Consider the following 18,174-nt stretch of genomic DNA (forward strand, 5'->3'; position numbering starts at 1 on the left):
CCTTCAACATTTTTGGATCTAGAAGGAGGGTCGAAGACTTGTTGTCTTTGGGAGTTTTTATATTTTAAAGTTTTTATTTTAATCATAATGGCTCCTCTCAAACTTCCCATTTGGAGTTGTGTCTCTAGACGTGCATCTGCCAATACTCCACCATAAATAGTAAGACACTTGTCAAAGCTAAAGTTTAACAGTAAGAAGAATTTCTCTGCATTTAATCATGCTTTACTGTTCATTCAAATTTTTTCGTATTCTACTTTTCATGATATTGATGAAGGTATTCAATGCATAATTTTTACTCTTACATTCTTAGGAAAACCCAGAAGTTGGTGTCAAAAACTTCCAATTTCCTCCTTTCACAGTTGGGATCAATTTATTGCAATGTTCCTTTATAAATTTGACGGTTATGAGTATGAACAAGTATGTGATGAATTTGAAGATCTACGAAGGTTTGAAAATGAATATCTTTTATATTTTATCATTAGATTTCAATTAATTTGCTTGAGATTCAAAGCTGAAGATAAAATTTCAGGAATTGAATTGATAGATTGGTTTGAGTATAATTGTTCTCTTCCTCCCATTTCAAATCCATATGAAACAATTGCAAGTTTTGATGACTCTCCTTCAAATTCTAGTAATACTATCAAAAATTTTGATATAGAGGTGCATATGAATAATGACGAAGTGGCCTCAGCCATGTATGATAAATTCCTAAATTTAGTACATGCCTCTTATAGTATTAATGATAATCATGCCAATGAATCATTTTCACAAATCTTGCAAGATTTTAATAATCAATTGCAAGAAGATAACAACAATAATCTTGAAGGACCGTCTGCCACGAAATCTGAAAATCACTATGAGTAAAATTCAGAAAAACAGATTATAAATCAACAAGTATTAGTAGAAATTAAAGTTTCCAATAATATGCGATCTGTTGTACAAATGTCTAAATGTGATCATGTTGATCAAAAAACAAATTCAGGGTAGCCAAGCAATATTCTTCAAGAAAGAATTAATAAACAAATGAATGACCATAAATATGAAATTTGCAATGAAGAAAATGCACAAGAATTCACAAATATAGATAGTTTCATATTCATTTCTTCAATCTCTGATTTTTCCCTCTATCCTGATATTTTTGTTGATAGCAATTTATTTCCTCTTTGCATTAATGTTATTCCACAAAACAGAGAGGTTGGTTTAAATAAATTTCCTATTAGTTTTATCAAGATATAGAGACAATTATTGATCATTCTTCTAGAATTAATGAACATGTGCTACATATTCTTTCTTGTTTCGATACTTTGGATGTGAATGAAGAGAATTCTAGAGAATGTTGTGAAGTTATTTATGATGATTACTCTCACATTGAGGATTTTAATTTGTCTTCTTCCCAAATAAATCCCCATGATCAAATTCAAATCACATGTGAAAATAAAGAACACTCTAACTCAGAAATTGTTTCAACTAGTTCTCGTTTTCAAACAATTAAACATACTCGTGATTTCAACATTCAAGAACCCATTCCAATCTATGATCTTTATGATGATCAAATTCTCATTCATATTCATAGTCATGTTCTTCTCTCTAATTCACAAGTTGGTGCTGGAAATCATTCTAATTCCATTATTCTGGCCAATCCATGTGTAGAGGAAATTACTACAAGACAATCCCAATTGTGATGTAACAAGAGTTGTAATAATAGTATAAACTACGATTTGATTTTGTTGTTGTTCTTTCACTTATTTTGTTTGATTTTAGATTTGTTTTCTATTTTCAATTTTCAGTTGTTAGATATCTTATGCTGGCATATTGAGCAGTTCAGTATTGAACACTCAATTGATGCATTTTCCTTAAAGGGAAAATGAAGCTTCAAATTATAATCATGAACATCAAAAGATATTACTCTTCCAATTTCAATTGATGTTCATCTCTTATCACCTTTTACTTTCCTCTCAAAAACAGTGCCAACAAGAGAGTGTATTCTTGCAATATGACCAACTATCAAATTCTATTAATGATCTTCCGTTGAATCTATCAAACTTCCATCCATACTCCATTGACCCATTTGAAAGACATTTGGAAAGTTTTCCTTCACAAAAGATTATTAATAATTTAACATATGTACATAAGACTGACAAATTTTTGTAGGGCATTGTATCTAAAAATCCATTTCCACAATCTGGCTTGTTATCTTCTCCTTTAAATATCTTCCAATCATTAATAGAAATCCATCCAGATTTCTATGATCCAATTGAAATTCAGCTGGAATGGACATTTCAAGAGAATATAATTGTAAATAAGTTGCTTTCTGTAAGTATGTTAGCAATAAATGTGCATTCTGCATTCAGATTTAGTTATGTTAGTTTCATTATATTTGTCTTTTTGTTACTAATGTTTTACCTGTAAATACATGTAGGAATTAAAATGAGAGAATGGTTACATTGGAAGTACGACTATACCTAGTCATGCTTCCTTCTATTTCATTAGAAATAGGAATAGATTAATTTAGATTAGATTCCTTTTCTGTTTGCATTTATTTTATTATTTAAAATTTTTAATAAGCAAGTAGTGAATCCAAGTTTTTTTTGGGGCATCCCTTTTTATTTTCTGGCAAAGTGGCTTAGAACATATCAAAGAGTTCTTATGTAGTCGTATCATACACACTTGTGAAAGCACTTCATTGTCTTGTTTTGGAAAAACTTCATCACATTGATCATATGTGAAGCAATTCCAAGGATTTTCTATAGTTGGGCGATTTTTTTATTCACAAGTAATTCTAAAAAGGCTCATATTCACCACTCTTGTCCTTCAATGTAAATTTGAGGAGGATGTAATATGAAAGTTCATTAATTAGCATTTTATATTAAATAAGTAGATGATATTGAACATATGCAAATTTTGAGAAATACATGGGAGAACTTGAAGATTCATGAGGTAAACCTACAATTAATAGTCTTCCAGGTATGTATTATCAAGTTCATCTTCATCTATTTGATTTTCTCTTTTTTTTTTCATACTTTATTTCTTATTTTGTTTTGTTTCTTTTTGCAAATCTTCATTGTCTTGATTTTGGAAACTTGAAATAAGCAAGCAGCCAACCTTTTCTAATTCTGCAACATGTTCAGGGAAGTATTTGTTGTTTCACCAAAATTTGAGGATTCTTTACTTTTGCTTCTATTTCATTAAAACCCCCATAGGAATTTAATACAGTATCATAATATTGCATCAGATCATTATAATATCGTAACTCTCCTCATAAGAAAGTTCCAATAAAATCGTTCTTTGATAAAAAAATTCCAATAGTTAATATAATTATTAAAGGGATTTTTGTTAAAAGGAAAAGTTGAGTTGGGCACTTTCTTCTGAATTAAATACTTTAAGAGTTTCCGACCCCACAAGATTGCCACATAGCATTATCAAAGCTTCTAAATTTCAGAAAATTTTCGTATAAGCATCACTCAAAATACTACGATATCCTGATCCTCCGTTATCTCTTTTCGTCCATCCTCCAATATATCTTTTCACCCATCCTCCAATATATGGCATCCTCATATCATTGATCTCCGATATTCCCAATCCTCTGATTCTCCGATAAATCCCTCCTATCCATATCAGAACTTCTATATCATAACTTCCTATCGGCTGTCATTCTTTTCAACCCCCGATATCAAATCTCTGATACAAGACCTCCGATATCCCTTCTCGCTTATATTTTTAGTAGTCACATTTTAATAATAAAAGCCTATCGGAAGGTAAGAATATCACCTGTTTCAAAGATACAACCATAAGATTTCTCCAATATTTTTCTTCTAATACACTCGTGTGTGCAGACCCATGTGAATTCACTTAGAAATATGAGTTAATAATCATATTCCACCTCTCATCAATGCAATTGAAATGAAACGCTTGCACTCTTTCTGATTTACTACAAATGGAGGAAAATTCACATAAAACACTTGCATCGAATGATCTTATCCATGATTTTATCTAAGCTTGTTAGAAATCTTACAAATGTCAAGTAGAGATAAACCATTGCATCACACTCATTCATATATTTTTTCCCTTTAGTGATATTCCTTTCTTTCGAAAGGACTCAGAGCCTCTAATTGGTTAATTTCGGAATCCCGATCCTATGCTTTTTATTTTTCTGAGATCTTTCATTAGAATTTCAGTTTTTGCTGGCTTATTGGACTCTTGGGTTTGTATTATATCAGAAGAATTTAAAACAATTTCAGAGATTTACCTCTCCGAGATCAACATTGCCTTTTCCTCCACTATCTCATCCATTACATTTAGAAAAGGAAATGGCCACTATTTCACCGTCTTCACTGGAATCTTATGGTCTTAGAGTTTTGGAAGTTAATTTTGGCTTCATAAAAGGTTTTCGAGATCTTTGACACCCGATTATTCTCATATTTATTAAATCTCGAACTCCTCTCCTCGGAAGCTTATTTTATAGGTAAATGTAAGTAATCTTGCAATTATGTACAAAACTTCAAATCATCTCATTATGAGAATAAAAGTCATCATAACTACTTTATAAACTCTTACGAAACTTTTACATCCAATTCGTGAATGTTTGATATACTAGAAAGGCAACGTTCCCACATTATATATTTAACAAGCATGCATTGTCTTGCATGATTAATATTGTAAGTTTTGTTTGTAAAAATTACACAAAAAGTTTTGTTTCAAGATCTTGCTTCCCTTTAATATTCTAAATACCAAGACTTCTTATATTGGAGGTGAAATTTAATTAAACTTTCGAAAACGAATGTCGTTGGAAATGTTATGAAGCAAGGTTTTTTGTTCATCATAGTTTTGCTCATTAAGAATTTTTAAAAGACTTGAGCTCTTATCGTTCACTTTGATTCTCTCAGAAACTCATAACTTCAAAATATTGGGTTAAGAATATTCATGAGTCTCTCATCAATTCATTATGATCTTTCACTATGTTCACATGACGTCTTGTTTGATTATGTTTGGATATATAAGTTGCTTTAATGTTATCGTGGTGGTCGAGAGCTAGGATGTATTTTAATCATAATTTCAGGAAATTTAAGTATTAGTTCATCGTGATGACTTTGTGACTATAGGGATATACATTCTTCATGGTGTATGCACATGGGTCTCTTTTACTCTTTTCGACAATCTGCTTGACTAATGAGAAATTTCATCACCTATGGCACTCTTGAACAACCACTATGGTAATGCAACTATTGATAAGAAATTTGGGACAGGTAAAGGTAATGGATTGTGGTTAATTCATGTTTGAATTATCTTTTATTTGAATTTTTGATATATCACTCCATACTTATCATATAAAGATTCAAGTCCTCTTCATATGCATGGCTGCTACATTATTTGGATTTTGAATCGATTTCAATATTTTTCGGCCTAATATAAATTCAAAATGGAAAAATCAAAGAGAACAATCATCGCTGCAATTCATAAAGAAGCATATCTTCATTCTCATTTCTGATGGGTTTGGTTTACTTCCGATTCCTTGAACATGAAACATTGTTTTCTTTTAGTTGACTACTTTCTTTAGTTTAGATTTAATAATTGATGATTTGAGTCAATAAAAATTCAGTCAATTCAACTTCTTCATGCTTTTAATTTTAATTAAAATAAGAAGTTATCTTTTATTGGAGAAGATTATATCCCTCAGGTAAGATCAAAAGAATTTTTCCAATAGTAAGTTTCATATGGCCACTTTAATTTATTTCTATTTTCTTTACTTTTCATTTCAATTTTTGTTTTTAGTTTTTGCTGATCTTAAATTCTGTTTTGCAGGTCTTCATGATCCTTTTTCACATCCCATATGACTTAGATTTGGAGCTCATTCTCTTTGTTGTTTGCCTCAGAATTTTTGAATAACAGTTACAATGTTTACCAAATCAGGTAAACTGGGGAGTTCCTGAACCTTTACTCTATTTCTTAAGCATTGCCTTTATTAGAAAATGGTTAAGACGTTTTAATGCTGGTTTTTCTTTGAAACAAGAAAATTTGCAATAGACAGAGACTTCTCATTAGCATATTATCTCTCATGACTACTATTCACCCTGTAATTTCAAAAGCCTAATGCTTATGACTCCTCATGATAAAATTTACTAGATTCTCAACAAAAGATAAACGTTCACATGATTATCTTCTTTTACTTATTTTTTTGAGACATTTGTATAAGCAATCTTGTTGGGGTTTATCTTTTAAATTTGATATTTTTTTTTATAGCTTTTACTCTCATCATTTTTACATTAATTAGAGTTTGTTGATTTCTTTTTACTTTAGTTTGGAGTTCTTTTCCTTTTTCTTTCAGTTTTGTTTTGATGTTGGTGACTCCGCCATGATTCATGTGGAAGGTCTTTTTCTCACCCAACAATGATTGACATACATAGGAAATCTTTATTCTATCTATTTCACTAAATTTCATTTATCATTAAAGGTATATCTTTATGTAACCATAAAGCCCTCTTGCTTTAAATATTTTTCATGGAGGAACACACATCCTTTCTAAGTGATAGGGTTTACCTTCTCAAGGAAAGAAATGACCTGAGTTTAACTCAATGGATCCTTCCCAGCCCTCCACTTTACAAAAGCCTCTGATGGACAGTTGTAGGAAAAGAATTTGGAGTCAACATTATGAAAGCACTGTATCCATTAACATAAGCCTCTATTACCATCCCACCTCTTTCACTCAAGTACATCATAAACTAAAAGCTCGCAAATGCGCTTATCGAAAGGGTGATTAAAAGAGGAAGCATATGAAATACAAGTAAACCCATTAGGGCTGTGGACGCTAGCTAGCAGTGGGGCTAGGCTTGTATGACATAAAAGATAACTTCGCTGGGTACTGTTTAGGCTCACTGGAAGCAAAGTGATGTCAGAGACCATTCATAACAATGGATATATGCTTTATAAAAACTCTTATCTGTACCTTCGTCTATTTATCATATGAGGTAATATAAAAACATTTTTTTCCCAAATTTGGATTCATGATTGTTACTCAAGTATGCTTTTGAGTACTTATCTTTTCAAACTCCTATTACTTAATCTATTTATGTTGGACCCATAGAAATGTTTTACTGTTAGATGATTTCGTGAACTCCATTATTTTTAACCTTTGGGTAAATTAAAGTTCATTATCTTTAATCAAAGATGACTCATTCTTCCTAGTGTGTTGCTAGTGCTATAGGGAAAACCCAACACCCCCCATTATTTGACTTATTTACTTCAAATTACCTTTTTGATATTTTTTTGGTTAAGTGTCCTACAATTTCGTCTGTTTGTTTGCTTGTTTGTTTTTTTTTTCGTCATATTTTTATTTTGATCACTTCATTGAGTTCAACTTTTCACTAGCTTTCTATTGGTGCTTGTTTCGTCTCATTTGGTTACACAGTTTGGAAATAGTGCTCTTCCGAAGTTCAATAATTTTTACCCCTGTGTTAAAAAAATGTATAAAATGTATATTATTTTAATTTTGTAATTAAATTAGTAATTCATTGTAAATATTAATCCCTAATTCATTTTTACTAATTTTTTCATTTTTCACTAACGGTTCCACAAAATCGCCCAACCAAATTGTAGAATAGTTAAAAAATGTGTTTTCAAGATCTCAGTAATTTATTCCAATTCCTAATTTTAAAAGAAATTACGAGACCCAAAATCTCAAAATTGCAAAGTGGTTGTAGTTCATTTTGTAGAATTTATAATTCCACTGCAAGTGGACCCCACTTCACCTCACCTCCTCCCTTCCTATTAAAAAAATAGACTCTCGATACAATTCTTCCGAAATTTAAAAGTCCGATATAATTCTTTCGATATTCAAAACCCCCGATTTAATTCTTCCGATATTCGAAACCTCTGATTTAATTCTTCCGATATTCAAAAGTTTCGATATCAGAATATCTACTTATTGATATTTTTATTTTATACACCTATAAAAAGTTCCGATATGCATCGGCCTCTGACCTCCAATATAAATTTATGCAATAACTATTTTATTTTATTATAAAGTCTCACCTCACCTCCTTATGACTCCTCCGACCTCCGATTTAAATTTATGAGATGACCATTTTCTTTTATTACAAAATCTCACCTCATCTCCTTATGACTCCGGACCTCCATCATCCCTACCCCACCTCCTCCCTCACTCCACCTCACACGTGACCTACTCCACCTCCTATTTCGTAATATGTGAAGGTTACATATTGTTTGTTTTTTTATGTAAGGTTGGATTTTGGTATTAAAGTGTGTTAATATAGTTTGTAGTAATGTATATAATATTATATTTATATTATAATATAATTATATTTTAATTATAATTTAATATTATAATTTCAATATAATTTAATTATAATATTAATATAATATAATTATATTTTTAATTAAATTTTAAATTCATTTTATTTTTTAAATTAAAATTTATTTTAATTAGTTTATAATTAATTTAGTTTAATATTGTAATTATAATTAAATTAGTATTAATTAAGAAATATTATAATTTAATTTAGGATTAGATTTTAATTAAAAAATTCTTATTTTTGGCATAGGGAACAAATTTTCAAGAATTTTGGCAGTTTTGATTCTTCAACTTTGAAAGCTCATAAGTTGAGTTTTACTTGGAAAAATGAGGACCAAGGTGGCTCGTTGGATAGATAAAATCATGGAGAATATTTATGAATTGGTTGCATGACTAGATTTGATCATTAAACAAGTCTAAAATTTAGCAGAAGATCAAGATCCAAATTTTTAAACAAAATTAATTTTCTGAGTTTAATTTTCTGCATTTTCATTTTCTCATAGCCTCTACTGAGTGCAAATCCATTCGACTATGTTCTCCTTGACCAATTAGATATTTAAAGGGATCAATGGAAAGCTCATATTTCCTTTTTATTTATTTATTTAATTGAGTTTTCATTAAAAATATTTTATTTTCCAGATTTTATATATCTATATATATATATATATATATATATATATATATATATATATATATATATATATATATATATATATATATATATATATATATATTTTAATTTACATTTTAATTAAATTTTGATTGGTTTTGACAGGAAAACAGTTGAAGAGATGAGGAAAACAATATTTCAATAAATGGGATTCCTCCAACAATAGAAGAATAGGAATTTGGACCAATGAAAATTATTGGAGCAAAATTACTCTTGAACAACACTCTATTTTGGAATTCATTTTGTAAAATTATAAATAGTGGTTTGTAGATTGTAAATGGGGCTTCTCTTCTCTGCATTTCTAAAATTTTTAAAAGCACTATTGTAATGGAAATTTATAGCTGTAGTGATAGAGGATCAATCTTAGATCTGAGGAGTATGGGGATTTATGTTTTCCAAATCTAAACTATGTATGGGGAGCAAAACTTTCACTATTGCAACTCTTGTTTTAACAACATAGTTTATGAGTTGTAGAGGACTATTGAAGATCAGAGCGACAGAAACTGTTTCAATAAATCAGTATTTAAAATACTATTGTTTTTATACTGATTTCATTTTATAATAGTAGAAATGTGTCATTTTCATTCATATTCGTGCACTATTGTCGATGTGTGAAATTTGCCTCAATAATCTGTTGTTATTTATCTCTACTCTTATGTGTTGAAATCTGATTTCTGAGTAACTATTTATTCAGAAATCAGTCTTTTAATTCTAATCTAACAAACAATAATATTTTGTGAACTATTTCCTTGTATTATTTTTTAATCATTCAAGTTACTGATTTAACAATCATCATCATTTTGTGAACCACTTCCTAAATGTTGTTGATTAATTATCTCAGTTAATAGATATCTGAATAAAATGTGTTTTGGTATTCATAACATCAGTTAATTGAACTACTTCCTTAGCTTGATATTCATTACAAGCTAAACATATTTAAATCTCAATAATTTAATTACTTTTCTCTTGGTTGTGTTAGATCTAAATCTTCCTAATCAAGATAGGCTAATGATCTTTTTCATTTTTCTTGCATTCTAGGATTAATTATAATTTAGATTTAATTCTACATTTTTAAAAATCATTTTATCAAAGAGGAAAAGTTTAGATGTGGCTTGGTTGAGCCCCAGATTAGCTTAACAATCACTTTCTTGCCTGATTAGCAAGAGGGATGATCTGATGTCTTTTCTATATTGGTAGATGAAAGTCATACTTTAAACCAGTGGAAATAGAGAGAAGGTAACTGGACCTAGTTTAACCATTCAAAATCACCATTTCAATGGAAAATGAGCTGCTCTAAGTTCCCGACTGGGCGGTCTCCCTTATAATGTTGTAGGTAGAGAATTTCGAGCCTTCAAGAGGTTACGACATAATGATTTCATTGATGACGACATGCATTGACATGGTTGATTTTACAATGTGATAATGCTTACAATTTTCCTCCCTTATTCTCATGAATTTGTGATCCCATGTGAGAGACCTCTTCGAGCCCTCAGTGATGCACATCGTATTGTTACCCAGGATATGGTTTAATATATCTATATATTACCCCGTGTAAAGCATGCCTTCTTGAGCCTGGTTACAACATTGAATCTGTGGTTATAGTCTTGTGCTAAATGTGGATGGCACCCTATTTGGGGAAATCATCCTCAAGTCCTTGCCGATCGCCAAGTTGCCTAGGAACCCTTTGAAAACTATACTTCTTCGTCCACCATAAGGGTAGTGCCTAGTTAGGTGCACCTAATTACTTGTATGTCTGCCATAGGCCCTAGGTTGCACTGTGGTGTGCAGTCTAAGCATTGTAGGCTCTTCAGGAATCACCTAGCTTGTATCAAAACGTAAATGGAAATCATTGATGCAACTATTTATGGAATTCCTTGTCCCTAAAAGGGGAGTTCTTGCAAGTCTGAAATCTTATTTGTTATGTACCTATCCATAAAGTTCTTGCTTTTATTTATACCTAAAAGAGGGATTCCCTATTTCTTTGAGGAATACTGATCTAATTGTGATCCATTTAGAAGTATACACTTTATGGTTTCTCTTATATGTTTACAACACTTAGTGAGTCATTGAATGAGCCCTATAGATGTCTATGCTGAGATCGATCAAACCCATGTAAAATAATAGATATGTTAAGAGCTACATATTATTGAGGGACTAGATAGATAAGTCATTGGCCTGAATGGAAGAGCCCCTATTCATTGTTCTTTGCTATAGACACTATGAACCCGAAGAGAGTAACTTCGACATAAGCTCAGGAGTGATAACACCAATGGGTTCCTTATCAAACTCCATTAGCCATGGTGGAACTTTGGTGAAATTCCAAATGTTTATAGAGCCACTGCAACCGGGCCATGATAAAAATCCTTTTTGAATTAAACCTAGTGTAGGAAGGGAGAAAACCATTATGAAAACCACCAAGTGCAAGAGTGATCATGTTTCTCATGGCCCAAGTTCTGGCCAAAAGTTCATTGACTGGATATGGGTGAGACCCTGCTACGAGTGGCGTTGCTGCAAACTCAGGCATGAAATTAACCTTATCTACATGGCCTTACAAGAAGCCTCGTCATGGAAGCAACGGGTTGAAAGTTTTTATTATGCCTTATTACATAAAGGGATGAGTGGAAGGGTGACATACCCTGATATTTATCATTCCATAAGATCTATCCAGAGACTATTCCTTGGAGGAAATGCAAAGGCTCACCAAGAGCTTTAGGTTGGATAGTTGATTCGAGAGTTTTAGCCAGGAGAGTTGAGCAGGGAGTTTTAGTTGGGTATCACACTAGGAGTTTTAGTCATGTAGTGCACCAAGAGTTTTGGTCGAGTGATGCACCTGTAGTTTTAGCCAGGTAGCACACCAGGACTTTTAGTTGGGTAGCACACCAAGGGTTTTAGTAGGGTAGCGCACTGGACTTTATCCAGTATAAAAAAACTGGGATTAGGAAGGTAATGAAAGAGTTAGAATCCATTAACAAGTTTCCATGTGGAATTGGGAGGTTATCTGTGTGGCTTGACCACGTGGGTTCCACATGGTGAGGTCAATGACGTGGCACCCTCTAGTTTGTCAGAAATTCAAAGGATCATAACCTCTGATCTAGAGATTAGATTGAGGTAAAGTTTTATATCACTAGATTCATCTTGAAGAGACGAATGCAATGGTGATGCTCGTTTCCATTTCTGAAGACAAAATAAAAATTATTATTATTATCCCATATATATAAATTTTATAAGGGAGTTTGGATTAATAAGTGAACATATTTCATTGAGGTTAAGGTGGGGCGTGTTTACAGGTGGTATCAACGCCAAGTTCAACACTTGGTTTAGATGGGCTCTATCATGGGGAAAGTAATAGTAGAACCCCACAAGAAGGCCCTCTGATTATTTTTTAGTAATTAAATTAAAGAAATGTTTAGGTATTAAAATATGGGATATAATTGATCGATTACATGCATTGATGATATGGTTATGTTGGGATTTAGATATGTGGTATGGCACTAACAATTGGTGTTGATTAATATATGATTGATGAATATGAAATGCAGGGGTGGGGATGCTTGTGGCTTGTTGTTAATATACTAACATGGCTTGTTTTGTTACAACAAAGTCTACCATGACAGCTCCATAAATGCAAGTTCATGGTCATGATTTTGCTTATTGGTTCATCTCATGATGTATCTAACAGTTGTGTTAACACATGTATACTTTAAGGACTATGCAACTTGTATATTAATAATTGATGATTAATTGACATTAGTATATTGATATGGATTGTCTATTTCAGTTAAGGGTTCCATAACAATTCTGCAAAGGTAGGATCATGTACATGGATTTTCGTTGTTTATTTATATTATTTCTATTTGTCTAACAATTGTGCATGAATGAGAACAACTAACGTAATATTTCAGTAGATGAAGTTCCCCCGGAATAACAAAGGGTGGTACACCATAGATCCTGATGACCAAGAAATGATCAGCAAGATGGTATAACATATCTTTGACCATGACCCACACGAGCGTGAAGAAGATAGATCAGTTGGCCAAGGGGGAGGGGAAAACTTTCCTGATTGGATGGATATCTCAAGGAGCCTAAGGGCTGAGGTTAGAATTTTCAAGGCAGACAGTGAAAAATTAGTAAGAACCCAGGGAAACAAGTCGAAATCAATGGGTTATCTTGCAAAGCCTCTTAGATTTGTATAGGTAGAAGTAGCATGAGATGGGAACTAGCTATAGAGTCAAGGGAAGATTTTAGGAGTCACAAGATAAAACAAATGGAGTATATGGTATCATGTCTAGGAAGAGGCATAGGCGGGAGAGTGAAGATACTATGAAGGGGAATGTATCGACAAGTACCCCAGAAGGAAGGAACAACACTTATGTGCATCAATTTGGTGGATATTTAAGGTTTACTACCAGAAGGAACCATCATCGCTCTCATCATCACCATCATCATAAAAGAAGAGGAATTTAACAAAGCTAAGCCACCCACATTTGATGGAGATATGAAGAAATCTGAAGAAGCAAAAACCTAGTTACCGGGCATAAGGAAATTTTTCAGAATTCATGATTATTCTAAGAATATGAAAGACAAGATTTCCATCTATAGTTTGAAAGGAAAGGCAGATATATGGTGGGAAGATCTGAAAATGTCAGAGGCATTGTTGAAGAAGAATTGACCTGGAATGAATTTGAGAATCTTTTCAGGAATCAATATTTGTCTGAGTGACAATATGACAGTAAGGCAAAGGAATTTTATGAGCTCAGAATGGGGCAGATGTCAGATGAGGAATAATTCACCAAGTTTTTAGAGTTGTTGATATATGTGCTATTTCTCAAGGATGAGAAGGAAAAAATATATAGGTTATCAGTGGGTTGCCTATGACATTTAAAGACATAATTGAATTTCTGGAACCTTTGACGTTAAACGATGCTATTAAGAAATTGAAATATTGCTATGAGTAGGACAATAGTAGGCAAAGAATAACATTGGAAATAACAAGAAATTACCAAAGAAATTCATAGATACAAAGGAAAGTAAACAATTTGGCGGCACCATAAATCAATTCCAACAAAAAACCAATTCAGTTGCTAAAGGGAATACACAGTAGCTAGCAACAAAGCAATGAAGAGATGAAATAAAGGAGCAATTGAAGTGTTGGACATGTGGTGAAAACCATCGTAAAAGGGACTACCCACATCAAAGAAATGCAGGTCCTAGGATTTATAGTGCCCAATAATCTCGAACAATGGGGGATGTAGCTTAGAGCTTGCCCAAAATTTAGTAGCCTTGGACAATTTCCAGGAAGACCACCAACCAGCCATAATTAAGACAGAAGGTAAGACTCATGATCAATTTATTTCCATTTTAATTTACCCTAGCTCTAACTACAACTATGTCATCCCAGAGCTTATGGAAAAGTGCAAATTGATTAAGGGATCACACATAGAGCCATGGTTAGTTCAGATGGAGACAAGAGCAAAGAGAAAAGTTAGTCATTTAGTGAAATCATGCCCATTTGAACTCAGTGCCATGCCCATGACAACACACTTCAATTTTCTTCCATTGGGTGAGTATAGCATAATATTAGGCATGAATTGGATGTACATGAATAGGAACAAAGTGGATTAGTTTGAAAAAGCAGTTGAATGTCTGGATGATGTTGGGAAAAGGAAAATATTACAAGGCAAGCGGAAACCAATTTCAGTCAGAATAATCACAATAATGCAGGCTAAACACAGTTGTTGGAAGGGATGAAAATTAATTGTTATGAAAATATCCAACAATAAAGAGGTAAGTGACAACACTGGGAAAGAAGAAAGTGAATTACTGAAGACTTATCTGGTGCTGCAACAATATGAGGATGTGTTTCTAGTAGATATACTTGGTTTAACTCCTCATAGGGAAGTTGATTTCTCTATTGAGTTGTTTCCTGGAGCAACACCAACATCCAAAGCACCATACAAGATGATCATTCCTAAGCTAGTAGATCTAAAATTGCAGCTGAAAGAAATGCTTGATAAAGGGCACAAACGACCTAGTGTGCTGCTTTGGGGAGCTCCAGTATTATTTGTGAAGAGAAAGGATGGGACACTCTGACTTTGTAGTGACTACTGACAATTGGATTAAGTGACCATTAAGATCTAATATCCATTTCCATAGACTGATGAATTATTCGATCAACTGAGGGGAGAAACAATATTCTCTAAGATCAATTTGAGGTCTCGGTATCATCAAGTTCATATAAAAGAAGAGGATATCCACAAGGCTATTTTTAGGACAAGATATAAACACTATGAGCTTGTAGTGGTACCCTTTCGGTTACTACTTCCCATGCCACTTTCATGTGTCTAATGAGTAATGTGTTGTGTCCTTATTTGGAAAAATTTGTCATTGTTTTTGTTGATGATATATTGGTGTATCGAAGAACTAAAGAAGAGCATGAAAATCATTTGGTGACAATATTTCAATTGCTAAGAGAGAATAAGCTTTATGCAAAGCTTAGTAAATGAAATTTCTTCCAATCACAAATTCATTAATTGGGCATATTGTCTCAAGGGAGGGAGTAGAAATTGACCTGAAGTAGATTAAGGAAATCATAGAATGACTAGTACTAAAGAATGTGAATGAGGTTAGATCATTCATGGGATTGGCAGGTTATTGTAGGAGGTTCATCTGAAACTTCTCCAATATAGGCAATCCCATCACATAATTGCAGGGAAAAGGGAAGAAATTTGAATGTACAACTGAGTGTGCATTGAGCTTTGACTAATTGAAACAATTGCTCATGAATGCACTAGTTTTGAGGATCAAAAATCCTGAAAAGGATTTTGTAGTATGCACAGATGCCTACAAGGAAGGGTTAGGTGGAGTGTTGATGCAGGAACGTTAAGTGGTGTGCTATGAGTCCCAAAATATAAATGAACATGAACAAAAATACGTAACTCATGATATAGAATTGGCTATAGTCATCCATGCACTAAAGATATGGAGACATTACCTTGGAAAAAAATTCACCCTAATGACTGATCATGGAGGATTGAATTATTTATTTGAACAACCCAAGCTAAATGAAATTCAAGCAAGGTGGATGGCCATGCTCAATGAGTTTGATTTCAAAATAAGATATACAAAGGGAAAAGAGAACAAGGTGACCGATGCACTTAGTAGAAGGATTCAATTGAGTCATCTAGAAACCATAACAGTTTATGAAGTAGACCTAGTTGAAAGGATTAAAAATGTAGGACACCATGATGAAGAGTACAAGAAAATAAATGATAAGTTGCAACAAGATGGTGAGGATGAAGAGTATCATCTCACAGGTGATGGTCTAATTAGATTCAAGAATATAATATATTTACCAAATAGTGATGAATTGAAGGGGCTCATCATGAAAGAGTTCCATGACAAGCCATATTCAGGCCATCTTGGGTGCCATAAGACTCTCACATCCATTAATTTTTTAATTTATTTTTTATTTGGCCAAATTTGAAGAAAGAAGTGGCTGATTTTGTTGCTAAATGCATATAATGTCAGTGACTAAAAGCTGAGTGCAAACATCCAATAGGTTTATTGCAACCCATTCCCATTCTAGAGTGGAAGTGGGAGGTGATATCCATGGATTTCATTACAAGTTTACCAAGGACCTATAGAAAACATGATGCAATTATGGTGGTGATTGAAAAGTTGAACAAGGTTGCCCATTTTGTGGCAGTCAAATCCACCAACTCAGCTAGTGAGGTGCTTCAATTTTTCATATGATAGATTGTGAGGTTGCATGGAGTTCCCAAGAAGATAATCTCAGATAGGGATGCCAAGTTCACTTCCAAGTTTTGGAAAGAGCTATTTGGAGGATTGGGTATTGAATTGACCTTTAGCACTACTTATCAACCGTAGACGGATGGAAAAACAAAAATGGTGAACCAAATCCTCGAATACATGTTGAGTATGTATGTAATGGACTATCAAAAGAAGTGGGAAGAGTATCTTACACCCTTAAAATTGTCATATAATAACAACTACCAAGAGTCCTTAAGGATGAGCTCATTTGAGGCATTATATGGGGGGAGTTGCAATACTCCTATCAACTAGAGTGATCCAATAAGAAGATTCCTTATTGGGCTTGAAATGCTCAAGGAAATGGAGCAACACATTTAGATCATCAAACAAAATTTGAAGGTGGCATAGGACATGAAAAAAACCTATGCGGATCAACATAGTGTACATAAACAGTTCCATGTTGGGGAACATGTCTATTTCCGGATCAAGCCCAAGAAAAGTTCTTTAAATATTGGGTCGTGCTAAGTTGGCACCTCATTTTGTGGACCTTTTGAAATCCTCGAAAGGATTGGACCAGTGGCCTACAGGTTGGCCTTACCTCCATTAGTAAAAGTCCATGATGTTTTCCATGTTTGTTTACTTAAAATATATGTACATGATTCTAATAATGTGACTGATTGGTCTGTGCTACAGGTGAAACCAAAGAGAGAGTTTCAACCAGAGCCAATATGCATCTTATATTCAAGGAGCACCACTCTCCGGAGTCGAGCAATAGATCAAGTCAAAGTGCAATGGATGCACTTTGGGCTTGAGGAAGCCACTTGGGAAATGAAAGACTCAATGAGGGATGCATATCCCTTTTTATTTACTAGTTAAAGAAAATGTATACGAACTGTAAATGTTGTACATAACTATGTATATAAAGCTCCATAAGCAGTATGTGCTTGTTTTAAGCATGCCCTTTATGTTGCATATCGATAAGAACCCCGAGAAAAATGTCCCCCTGAGGGGTAGGGGTTTGCGATAGTCCCAATTGCTTAACCTCATTTTGCAATGTAAATATTTCATAAAAATAATTTGGGCTGAGTCACGGGACACAGATTCCATAGGTTGGGGAGGTAACTTTATTGGGATGTTTAGGTTACTTTCTACAAGAAAACTAGACTCTTTCGGACAACCTTTGAAGGCTGGTTGTTGTGCCTTCAATGGAATCATATGTCAAATATTTAAGGAATTGCAAGAAAAGGAAGAGACCCATGCTTGCTTGGAGGAATTGGAGGGGCAAAGAAGGACAATAATTAATTAAGGCATGGGTTACGTAGGAAATTGGGTGGAGAAGAGGGAAGTCAACCTGGAAAAAGGGGGATGTAGGTGAACCTCTAGGATATGGTTGAACAGAGAGAGAATTCATTCAAGGGTAGGGGAAAAC

The sequence above is a fragment of the Pinus tabuliformis genome, chromosome 1_2 (genome assembly GCF_031772625.1).
Source record: "Pinus tabuliformis cultivar Carrire ecotype Pingquan chromosome 1_2, CPIR1, whole genome shotgun sequence".
In the NCBI taxonomy this organism is placed as follows: domain Eukaryota; kingdom Viridiplantae; phylum Streptophyta; class Pinopsida; order Pinales; family Pinaceae; genus Pinus; species Pinus tabuliformis.